Below are 9,818 nucleotides of genomic sequence, written 5' to 3'. Positions count from 1 at the left end.
ACCATTCCTCTCTAGGATGTGTTACCTCTTTGACAGTGCTGATAGGAAGCAGAATTCAGGGTACCTCAGGCATCTTTCTCTCTCCTCCTCCAGACATTGAGGTTTTTTTCCCCTAGGTTTGTATGTGTATGGCCAAACTTCAGAGGAACACAGGAATCTCATTTGTTCAGTATAATATAGTAGCCAGATGCTCAGGCCCCAGAATCAGATAAGGTTCAAGTTCAAATTCCCATCTCCACCATTTACTGGCTGTATGACTTGGGGCAAATTATCTTACCTCTCTGAATCCTCATCTTTAAATTGTAGATTTAAAAAATGCCTCTTTCATAGGGATGTTGTAAGGATATGAGATAATGCACACACATGAAAGGCCTGTTAAAGGTGGTATTCAGAGAATGGTAGCTATTCCAAGAAATATAAAGTAACCTCACCTCAAGAGATTGGAGACCACAAAATAGACCATGTCTGATTTTACCAAAGACTTTGAAGGACTCTAACAAGCTGGAAGTACTATTGAAAATAAGTTAAAGGCCCTGATCCTTTTTTACACTACTTTAAATTAGTGCTTTTAAGATGGTACAAATTACTTGATCTTCTTTTTTTTTAATTAATTTATTTTTATTTTTGGCTGTGTTGGGTCTTTTTTTCTGTGCAAGGGCTTTCTCTAGTTGTGGCAAGCGGGGACCACTCTTCATCGCGGTCTGCGGGCCTCTCACTACGGTGGCCTCTCTTGTTGCGGAGCACAGGTTCCAGACTCGCAGGCTCAGTAGTTGTGACTCACAGCCCTAGTTGCTCCACGGCATGTGGGATCTTCCCAGACCAGGGCTGGAACACGTGTCCCCTGCATTAGCAGGCAGATTCTCAACCGCTGTGCCACCAGGGAAGCCCCCTTACTTGATCTTCTTACCTCAGTGTTTGATTTGCCTTCTGATTGATCCAGGCCCATGTGGTTGATGATAAAATTTTCAAGTTTGAAACTCCTCTGGCTTTTTTTGTTTTTGATATGGACCATTTTTAAAGTCATTATTGAATTTGTTACAATATTGCTTCTGTTTTATGTTTTGTTTTTTTGCCTGTGAGGCATGTGGGATCTTAGCTCCCCCACCAGGGATCGAACCCACACCCCCTGCATTGGAAGGCGAAGTCTTAACCACTGGACCGCCAGGGAAGTCCCCAAAGCTCCTCTGGTCTTTAAGAAGAATTCTAATAGATTGACCAGGCTGCTAGAAATTATCCTCCATTAACATGCTTGAAACAAAATATGTGGTTGTTAACAGGGTAATATGACTAGATTATGAATATCTGTAATAAAATCAATAAGCGAGGAATGGATATAGTGTACATCTTTCTGGTATGTTTTTACAAAGGCTAGAAAGAGGCTATAAATATTAAATCATTAAAGAAAGATGTACTTGTGCAGTTGTGTAAAAAGGCTAAGGGTTAGAGATGGGGTGGAGGCAGGGGTGGCGCTTGCCTCTCTGAGTACTGAAAACAAAAAAACAGGCCAGGGATTATTTTCTTTTCTGAGAGTTATATGTAAGATTATGTTTCATCCCTTCTTTGAATATACATGTTTCTTAATGTATATTCAAAGAAGCCATATGCTTAGAGGCATGCCAGCAAGACATGTTAGCTCAACTGCACATTCTAAATCTAAACCAAATCTCACTAAAGCGATATTCCCATATGAAGAGAATACCAGAGTGGTGAGGTCAGTTACTACTAAGTACCTTGCTGGCAGTTTGTTTCAAAGACAGAAATCTTGTCATTAGAAACACTAATGTTAAGTATGTTAATGTGCTGATTGATGGCTTCAATGGTAAAAAAAAAAAAAAAGTTACTATTAGTTGTTAAAGTCAATTTACTTTGACAAAGAACTGTTAAACATTGAGGTGAATTGAGATATAATCATATTATTATTATTTCCTATTGTAACATATACCTTGAGTTTTGGCTGTTGAAAGTGAGGGAAGGGAGAGAAAGAAGAGTAAACTACTGTTAATAAATGGATCGTTAGATGATGAGGAGTCCTATCCTTTGTCATTCACATGCTTTCAGATGCTTTTACTAACCATTCAAAATATTAACACTTTTCTAATAGATTATTATGGGGAAAGGATGGCTAAGAGAAGAGGGATGGAATGAAGATGGGAAGAAATATATTTTATAGATAATTAAAGCCTTTTGTTCTCCTTGGGGTGCTATTCTAAACGAAAATATGCTTATGAGAGACTTGAGCATTAGGTCACCCAGATACATGCTTTCTAAAGTACCCTCTATACAACTTTTATTACCTCCGCCCATTTATAAGTATTTGTTCCCTATCATTCCTATAAGTTCATGAGGGCTGAGGTGGTGTCTTTTCTTACTCATTGTAACATTCCCAGATCCTACAATAGAGCCTGGAATGTAGGTGGTGGTCACAAATGAAAGTGAACTTTAGATAAACTAAGAAAGCTCAGAGCTTAATCACGAAGCAGTTCCTTAATAACTGTATATAAGTTCTCTGGAATTTGGAGTTTATAACCAATCCCAGATCAAGCTAGTTCACTAACATAACATTATGGAAGTCCCTCTCCTGTATCTTTTAAAGTAAAAATGACTAATTTAATGAAAATGATAACAATAATGGTGAAGCATATTACATGCATTATCTCATTTGATGCTCACAACAATCCTGGAAGGAAAGTAATATTACCTCAATTTGACAGATGAGAAAATTGATATTTAGAGAAGGTAAGTTTTTACAATTAGATTGTAGGACAGCAGAGACTGAGCACTGAATCAGCACATCAACCTGATTCACTTTTCTTCATATGACAGCTTAACTGGGTTTGAAGACCACTGTCCCAGCTTTCTTACCCCTCAAGGATTTTTTTCTCTCTCTTGTGTATTTTTTAGCAGAGGGAGTTATGGAATAGTACACGTAGGATTTGTGCATTTCACTGTATGTAAATTTTAACTCAAAAGAAAAAAACTATAAACAAATATTGAACTCTAGTTAATGATCTACATGTTGGAGTATTTGGGGAAAGTGTACTGATATCTGCAACTTTAAAATACATAACAATAAGATGGAATGATGGATCTATAGAAGGATAGGTTGGTGGACAGATATAGGTTAAAGTAAGTATGGTAAAATGTTAATTGTAGAACCTAGGTGGGGGCTGTGTTGGTATTCACTAGAAAATTAAACTTTTCTTTATGTTTGATAATTTCTGTTAAAACATCGAAGAAAAATGCTTCTAAAATAGAGCTTAAAAACAAAATAAAATTCTCCAAAGCCATTTCACAACCAAAAACCATAAGCAGTGGTTAAATACACGAGCTCAAGAGTCAGCCAGACCTGAATTCGATTCTTGGTCTGTCACTTTCAAGCTGAATGACTGAGGAAGTGAGTTGATTTCCTTGAAGCTCCACTTCCTTATTTATAAAATAATGATAATGAGATCAAGCATCTAATTAAATAATTCACTTAGTACTGGCCTGGTATTCTATTATTCTATTAAGTGTATATCTAACTATAAAGTAAAAATAAGTATGTCTACCTGCAAAATGTATAAGTAGTGAAGGGAGGATACAGGGAACTGGGGGTAAACCTAGAATAAATAGTCAATAGTAGACATAGATAGTAATATCCAATAAAAGAGGGTTCAACTGAATGTTTTAAGAAGATTTATTACCCAGACTTGACACACCGTATCTTGGAGACCCTGCTAGTTATCCATGAGATGGCAATAAGGAAAAATGAAGTTAATATTAAACTGAGGTAGGACATTTGGTGACCAGAACTTAATGAGCACAGGAGATGAGCTAGAAGTGGAGAAGGTTAAAAAAATAAAAGACTAGTTCTCTTATGTAGTTAAGCCTGGCTCCCTTTTATTCCTCTGAGTCTTGGGAGTTGGTTTGAGTGCATTCTCCGATAGGTAAAAAAGTGAAAGAAGTTCCTATTACACTGCTACATTTCCCCAAATGACTGTCTTTGTGTGGGATGACTGGGAATGAATCTTTTGGGGATTTTAGAGGGAAGAAATGTCTTCTTGTCTTCCGCACCTGAGTTCAGGAACAAGTGAGAGACGTGGAGAGCTAAGTGTCTATTAAGAACAAACACTGAAAGACAAGCCATGGATTAAATATGCAGTCATAATGGAATTCTTAATATTTTTCTCTTGAGGAAGATAAACTTAACTGACCCATGCACTAGCACAGAGGGACAGTTGAGGGTATTCACAATGTGTACCAATACTCACCTTCACAGAAAAACACCAAGCATGCTCAGTTCCTTATCTTTAACTCACCAGTCAGGGGAGTTGCTGCACATATTCTGGGCTGAGTTAGTAAGGGAGTGAATAGTGTGCTTTCTATGTTTCCCTCCTGCCACCTATGGACCCACAAGGCGTTGGGAATAAGGGTTCCTTTCCAGCTCTTTCTGATGGGTCTTGACTTAATTGTGCACTCCTCCACTCCAGATCACTGACAGGGTTCAAGTCACAGGTTCTACCCCAGGCATGGAGTAGGTGCTTCTTAAATAGTTTATTCTTAAAACCACCCTGAGAGGTATGTAAGATATTTATTATTTTTTTCCATTTCACAAATGAGATATTGGAAGGTGAAAGAGATTGAATGATGTTTTCAGTGGCAGGGTTCGAACAGAATCCTGGGTAATATTTTTATGCAAATTCATGAATTATGTAATTCCTTCAGTGCCCCACTGTCTCACTCACTCATTCACCACAGATTTTCACTTAAAAAATAAATTTATTTATTTATTTATTTTGGCTGCATTGGGTCTTCGTTGCTGTGCATGGGCTTTCTCTAGTTGCGGTGAGCAGGGGCTGCTCTTTGTTGCGGTTTGCGGGCTTCTCATTGGGGTGCCTTCTGTTGTTGTGGAGCACGGGCTCTAGGTTCACAGGCTTCAGTAGTTGTGGCGCACGGGCTTAGCTGCTCCGTGGCATGTGGGATCTTCCTGGACCAGGGCTCAAACCTGTGTCCCCTGCATTGGCAGGCAGATTCTTAACCACTGCGCCACCAGGGAAGTCCCTTCACTTGTTCATTTAGGTATTAATCACTTTTTATGTATCTGGCAAGGTATTATATACTAGATTTATTTTTGTATGTATTCCAATGCAGAAATCTGTTGTATTAGTGTTTGTAACTTGAATATAGGCTATCCGTTTCCAATGCTTACTGAGTTATATTGTGTTTGGATTTCACAGACACTGATTTCACACTGGAAACTGAGATTTCACACTGTGGTGATTTTTCATGGCAACGCTTCTTAGGAATGGAAACATCAAAATATAAAATTAATAAATTATATTTTAGAAAAATTAGATGCTACAGAAAAGAATCACACCTTCCTATCATTTCTCTACCATGACCACTGTTATTTTTTTTATTTAGTTCTTTCTGAAAACTAATACTGGTTAGGTCTCTCCTATGTACCAGGCCCTGTGTGAGGCCTTTTCATATTTTATTTGATTCATTGTTGTAATCCTTTTAATAATCTCCATGCTGAACAAAAATTTATTTCATTCTAAAAATTAATTGTATATTTAAAGTAGAAGGAAGGAAATTTATACTGATAGTTTTCCATGGAGGTAGCTGTTAAGTGACAAATTCTCTCTAGTGGAAACACAGCCACATTTCCTGAAAAAGGAACCTTCTACTATTTTAACCTTACTTCCTATTAATTCTTCAATCCATGACAGCCTGGCCTTTTCCAACATTAGTCTGCTAAAGCTACTCTTGGAAATGTTCCCAAGAACCCTAGAAGCACCAAATCCCCTAGGCAATATCCTGTGTTTATTTTAGTTGACTGCTGGTCTGTGGAAATTGAAACCCTCAATCCTTCCTTTCTTGAAATGTCTTCCCTTGTTTAGATAAAATGAATTACTCCTACTTATTCTACCTTTCTGGCTACTTGTTATCAGAATTTTTTTTGTGGTTTGCTTTCTCTCCACCTTTGCTCCTAAATATTACTATTTCTCAAGATTGTTATTAGGCCACTTTGCATCTAATATACTCTCTGGGCTAGCTCATCTATATATCTACCTTAATCTGCAACTTAAATGCTAAGGATTCCAAGTCTAGACACTTCTTCAAAGATTTATGTATTCATGAGGGTTATAAAAATATTTGTTCATTGTAAAAATCTGGAAAATACAGAAATAGAGAAAGGAGAAAAAATAGAATACTCCCACCAATCAGAGATAACCACTGTTACTTTTTGGTGTTTTATTTTTAAAATTATTTGTCGCTATGTTTTTACATAGTTTTAAATCATACTCTTTACATATTGTTTTAATCAGTATAAAGCTGGCTAGCTTGCATTTGCCTTGAAGTTCTGGTACAGGGTTACATTCATGAACATAATCCAACTCTAAAATTAGGTATTTGTAGGTTTTCTTCAAGGAGTGTCACAAGAGTGTTACAGTCCAATCCACAGCACAACTTCTGAAATTCCTCTTTAGAGCTCTTCTCAGTGCCCTCCACTGTTCTCCCTTCCCTTCTTCCTCTTTGGAACCAAGCAGCTCACAAGTGGCCCTTTGTCCAAAGGCTCTCAAAACAGTACTCACTCCTGGAATGTTTTTCTGTTTTCTTGAGAAATAAGTAATTCTCTCATCATGCCACCCAAGTTTTGGAAATAAAAGCCTCCAACTTGAGACTGGTTCAAGATAGCGGAGTAGAAGGATGTATGCTCACTCCCTCTTGTGAGAGCACCGGAATCACAATTGCCTGCTGAGCAATCATTGACAGGGAGACATTGGAACTCACCAAAAAAGATACTGCACATTCAAAGACAAAGGAGAAGCCTCAATGAGATGGTAGGAGGGGCACAATCACAATAAAGTCAAATCCCATAACCGCTGCATGGGTGACTCACAAACTGGAGAACAATTATACCACAGAAGGCCACCCACTGGAATGAAGGTTCTGAGCCCCCGTCAGGCTTCCCAACCTGGGTGTCCAGCAATGGGTGGAGGAATTCCCAGAGAATCAGACTTTGAAGGCTAGCGGGATTTGATTGCAGGACTTCGACAGGACTGGGGAAAACAGAGACTCCATTCATGGAGAGCACACACAAAGTACTGTGCACATCAGTACCAGGGGAAGGAGCAGTGACCCCATAGGACACTGAACCAGACGTAGCTGCTAATGTTAGAGGGTCTCCTGCAGAGGTGGGGGGTGACTGTGGCTCACTGTGGGGACAAGGACAGTAGCAACAGAAGTTCTGGGAAGTACTCCTTGGCTTGAGCCCTCCCGGGAGTCCATCATTAGCCCCACCAAAGAGCCAGGTAGGCTCCAGTGCTGGGTTGCCTCAGGCCAAACAACCAACAGGGAGGGAACCCAGCCTGACCCATCAGCAGACAAGGGGATTAAAGTTTTACTGAGCTCTGCCCACCAGAGCAACACCTAGCTCTACCCACCACCAGTCCCTCCCATCAGGAAGCTTCCACAAGCCTTTAGATAGCCTCATCCACCAGAGGGAGGATGGCAGAAGCAAGAAGAACTACAGTTCTGCAGCCTGTGGAACAAAAACCACATTCACAGAAAGACAGACAAGATGAAAAGGCAGAGGACTATGTACCAGATGAAAGAACAAGATAAAACCCCAGAAAAACAATTAAACGAAGTGGAGATAGGCAACCTTCCAGAAAAGGAATTCATAATAATGTGAAGAGGATCCAGGACCTCGGAAAATTAAAGGAGGCAAATATCGAGAAGAAGCAAGAAATGTTTAACAAAGACATAGAAGAATTAAAGAACAAGCATTTAGAACAATTAAAGAACAAACAAACAGAGATAAACAATACAATAACTGAAATCAAAAATACACTAGAAGGAACCAATAGCAGAGTAGCAGAGGCAGAAGAACGAATAAGGGACCTGGAAGACAGAGTGGTGGAATTCACTGCCACAGAACAGAATAAAGAAAAAAAAAATGAAAAGAAATGAAGACAGCTTAAGAGACTTCTGGGACAACATTTAACACAACAATATTCACATTATAGGGGTCCCAGAAGGAGAAGAAATAGAGAAAGGACCCTAGAAAATATTTGAAGAGATATAGTCAAAAAATTCCCTAACAATGGAAAGGAAATAGCCACCCAAGTCCAGGAAGCACAGAGAGTCCCAGCCAGGATAAACCCAAGGAGAAACATAGCAGAGACACATAGTAATCAAATTGACAAAAATTAAAGACAAAGAAAAATTATAAAAAGCAGCAAGGGAAAAATGACAAATAACATACAAGGAAACTCTCATAAAATTAACAGCTGATTTCTCAGCAGAAACTCTACAAGCCAGAACGGAGTGGCATGATATATTTAAAATGATGAAAGGGAAGAACCTACAACTAAGATTACTCTTCCCGGCAAGGATCTCATTCAGATAAGATGGAGAAATCAAAAGCTTTACAGACAAGCAAAAGCTAAGAGAATTCAGTACCACCAGACCACCTTTACAGCAAATGCTAAAGGAACTTCTCTAGGCAGGAAACACAAGAAAAGAAAAGGACCTACAAAATCAAATCTAAAACAATTAAGAAAATGGTGATAGGATCATACATATCAATAATCACCTTGAATGTGAATGGATTAAACGCTCCAACCAAAAGACACAGGCTCACTGAATGGATACAAAAACAAGACCCATATATAAGCTGTCTACAAGAGACTCACTTCGGACCTAGGGGCACATACAGACTGAAAGTGAGGGGATGGAAAAAGATATTCCATGCAAATGGAAATCAAAAGAAAGCTGGAGTAGCAATACTCATATCAGATAAAATAGACTTTAAAACAAAGACTGTTACAAGAGACAAGGAAGGACACTACATAATGATCAAGGGACCAATCCAAGAAGATGATATAACAATTGTAAATATATATGCACCCAGCATAGGAGCACCTCAATACATAAGGCAACTGCTAACAGCTCTAAAAGAGGAAATCGACAGTAACACAGTAAAATCTTCCAACAAACAAAAGCCCAGGACCAGATTGCTTCATGCGTGAATTCTATCAAACATTTAGAGAGAGCTAACACCTATTCTTCTCAAACTCTTCCAAAATATAGCAGAGGGAGGAACACTCCCAAACTCATTCTACGAGGCCACCATCACCCTGATACCAAAACCAGACAAAGATACTACAAAAAAAGAAAATTACAGACCAATATCACGGATGAATATAGATGCAAAAATCCTCAACAAAATACTAGCAAACAGAATCCAACAACACATTAAAATGATCATACACCATGATCAAGTGGGATTTATCCCAGGAATGCAAGGATTCTTCAATATACGCAAGTCAATCAATGTGATACACCATATTAACAAATCGAAGAATAAAAACCATATGATCATCTCAATAGATGCAGAAAAAGCTTTTGACAAACTTCAACACCGATTTATGATAAAATCTTCCCATAATGTGGGCATAGAGGGAAACTACCTCCACATAATAAAGGTCATATATGACAAATCCACAGCAAACATCATTCTCAATGGTGAAAAACTGAAAGTATTTCCTCTAAGATCAGGAACAAGAGAAGGATGTCCACTTTCACCACTATTATTCAACATAGTTTTGGAAGTCCTAGCCATGACAATCAGAGAAGAAAAAGAAATAAAAAGGATACAAATTGTAAAAGAAGAAATAAAGCTGTCACTGTTTGCAGATGACATGATACAATATATAGATAATCCTAAAGATGCTACCAGAAAACTACTAGAGCTAATCAATGAATTTGGTAAAGTTGCAGGATACAAAATTAATTCACAGAAACTTATTGCACTCCTATACACTAAC

The sequence above is a fragment of the Monodon monoceros genome, unplaced genomic scaffold (genome assembly GCF_005190385.1).
Source record: "Monodon monoceros isolate NGI ecotype Baffin Bay Population unplaced genomic scaffold, NGI_Narwhal_1 Super_Scaffold_22, whole genome shotgun sequence".
Taxonomy (NCBI): domain Eukaryota; kingdom Metazoa; phylum Chordata; class Mammalia; order Artiodactyla; family Monodontidae; genus Monodon; species Monodon monoceros.
The sequence above is the reverse complement of the archived record's forward strand: the minus strand, read 5'-3'. Positions refer to the sequence as shown.